At 39.8% G+C, this 2,946-nt stretch overlaps 1 non-coding gene across 1 annotated transcript; it reads left to right on the top strand.

Moving 5' to 3' along the window:
• Nucleotides 1-943: 943 nt before the first annotated feature.
• Nucleotides 944-1,050, top strand: LOC117099551. The gene has a single exon (XR_004443875.1). It is a non-coding gene; the product is annotated as a U6 spliceosomal RNA (small nuclear RNA).
• The last annotated feature ends 1,896 nt before the right edge of the window (nucleotides 1,051-2,946 follow it).

Raw genomic sequence — 2,946 nt, 5'->3', positions numbered from 1 at the left:
GGTGTGAGCCACCACACCTGGCCTGGGACATTATGTATTAAATGAACATAAGAAGACTCTGAAAGGTGGAGAGAAGAATCCAGACTGGCTAAGGATCTTGGGACCCAAGTAATGATGTGGTGGTAAGTTTCCTGGGTTTTCTTTTTACTTCATACATCCCAGACTTAGAGCTGAAGGAAACAGTAACCTGGAAACACCAATAGGCACAGACAAGAAAAAAAAAAAAAAAAAAAACATGAAATTTTGCTCTCTGTAACCAAAGGAACAAGAAAGGGACAGCACAGCAAAACAAAAAACTTTTAGCCAATAACCTACTTGCTCTACTCTGACCAAGCACCAAAGAAAAGACTGTGACCTATTCTTGTCCCCACCAGCGAAGACTGTGTGGGAAGCCTAGATTTCCAGCGATCAGAGGCTGTACCAAGGGAGCTCAACACTATGCCACACCATGATGGTATCAGAGAAGGCAAATAGGGAACTGGGACTTTCACCCCATTGCTGGTAATAAGACCTTCCCCACACCTCTACCATGTCAGTGAAAACCAAATGGGGAACCTGGACTTGCACCTCTGCATGGCAACAATAAGAAGCCTTTTCCTTCCCCAGTGTGGTGGTGTCAGAAGACAGTAGTGAAGAGTCAGGGCTTTCCACAGTTGTGTCAGTGGAATTCTTCTAGAATTCCCACTCTCAGTGGTAACAAGAACCTGTTACAATTCAGGTATCAACAAAGGTTGACTGGGAGAACTGGACTTCTACCTCCACTTGTCAATAATGAGGCAATATGCCCCTCCAGTATACCAGAGTAATGTCAAAGAAAGCCAGATAAAATAGTTTAAATAAGACCCAGAGTCTCATAGCATAGTATGAAAATGTCTAGGTTTCAACCGAAAATCACTCATAATACCAAGAACCAGGAAGAGCTCAACCTGTTTGAAAAAAGACAGTGCTCTCTTCAGCAGCACATACACTAAAATTGGAACAATACAGAGATGATTAGCATGGCTCCTGCACAAGGATGATATGCAAATTCTAAAGCATTTCATCTTTTGTAATGCTGTCCAAGAAAATCATCCCCAGGACACATAATCATCAGGTTCTCCACAGTCAAAATGAAAGAAAAAATGTTAAAAACAGCTAGAGAGAAAGGTCAGGTCACCTACAAAGGGAAGCCCATCAGACTAATAGCAGACTTCTCAGCTGAAACCATAAAACCCAGAAGAGATTGGGGGCCAATATTCAACATTCTTAAAGAAAAGAAATTCCAACCCAGAATTTTATATCTGGCCAAACCAAGCTTCATAAGCAAAGGAGAAATAAGATCCTTTTCAGACAAACAAGTGCCTTACAAGAGCTCCCGAAGGAAGCACTAAATATAGAAAAGAAAGACCATTACCAGCAACTACAAAAACACATTGAAGTACACAGACCAGTGACAATATAAAGCAACCACATAAACAAGTCTGCATAATACCAGCTAACATCATGATGACAGGATCAAATCCACACATACCAATACTAACCTTAAATGTAAATGGGACCAGGCGTGGTAGCTCATGCTGGTCATCCCAACACTTTGGGAGGCCAAGGGAGGCCTGGCTCACTTGAGGCCAGGAGTTTGAGAGCAGCCTGGCCAACATAGCAAAACCTCATTTCTACTAAAAATACAAAAATTAGCTGGGCATTGTGGCAGGTGCCTATAATCTCAGCTACTCGGGAGGCTGAGGCAGGAGAATAACTTGAACCTAAAAGGCAGAGGTTGCAGTGAGCTGAGATGGTGCCATGACACTCCAGCATGGGTGACACAGCGAGGCTCCATGTCAAAAAATAAATAAATGTAAAGGGGCTACATGCCCCAATTAAAAGACACGGAGTGGCAAGCTGGATAAGGAACCAAGACCCATTGATATACTGTCTTCAAAAGACCCATCTCACATGCAGTGACACACATAGGCTCAAAATAAAGGGATGAAGAAAAACCTACCAAGAAGATGGAAAACAGAAAAAAGCCGTGGTTGCAATCCTAGTTTCTGACAAAGCAGACTTTAAACCACCAAAGATTAAAAAAAAGACAGAGAAAGGCATTATATAATGGTAAAGGGTTCAATTCAACAAGAAGATCTAACTATCCTAAATATATACACACCCAACACTGGAGCATACAGGTTCATAAAGCAAGTTCTTAGAGACTTGCAAAGAGACTTAGACTCCCACACAATAATAGTGGGAGACTTTAACACCCCATTGACAACATTAGCAGGTCATTGAGATAGAAAATTAACAAAGATATTTGGGACCTGAACTCAGCTCTAGATCAAATGGACTTGATAGACAACTACAGAACTCTTCAACACAAAACAACAGAATATACATTCTTCCCATTGCCACATGGCATATACTCTAAAACCAATCACATAATTGTAAGTAAAACACTCCTCAGCAAATGCAAAATAACTGAAATTAGAACAGTCTCTAGGGTTATGGTGCAATCAAATTATAAATTAAGACTAAGAAATTCACTTAAAACCATACAATTACATGGAAATTGAATAACTACTCTTGAATGACTTTTGTGTAAATAGCAAAATTAAGGCGGAAATCAAGAAGTTCTTTGAAACTAATGAGAACAAAGATACAACATACCAAAACCTCTTGGACACAGTTAAGGGAGTGTGAAGAGTGAATTTTATAGTCCTGAATGCCCACATCAAAAAGTTAGAAAGATCTCAAGTTAACAACCTAACATCACAACTGAAAGTACTAGAAAACCAAGGGAAAACCAATCCCAAAGCTATCAGGATGAGAAATAACCAAAAGCAATACTGAACTGAAGGAGATTGAGACATGAAAAATCTTTCACAAGATCAATAAATCTAGGAGCTGGTTTTTTGAAAAAATTAGTAAAAATAGACTGCTAGCTAGACTAACAAAGAAGAAAAAAGAGAAGAT

Source organism: Trachypithecus francoisi, unplaced genomic scaffold (assembly GCF_009764315.1).
Source record: "Trachypithecus francoisi isolate TF-2019V2 unplaced genomic scaffold, Tfra_2.0 Lachesis_group16, whole genome shotgun sequence".
NCBI lineage: Eukaryota > Metazoa > Chordata > Mammalia > Primates > Cercopithecidae > Trachypithecus > Trachypithecus francoisi.
Note: the sequence above shows the minus strand (reverse complement) of the source record. Positions and strands in the feature narration are given on the sequence as shown.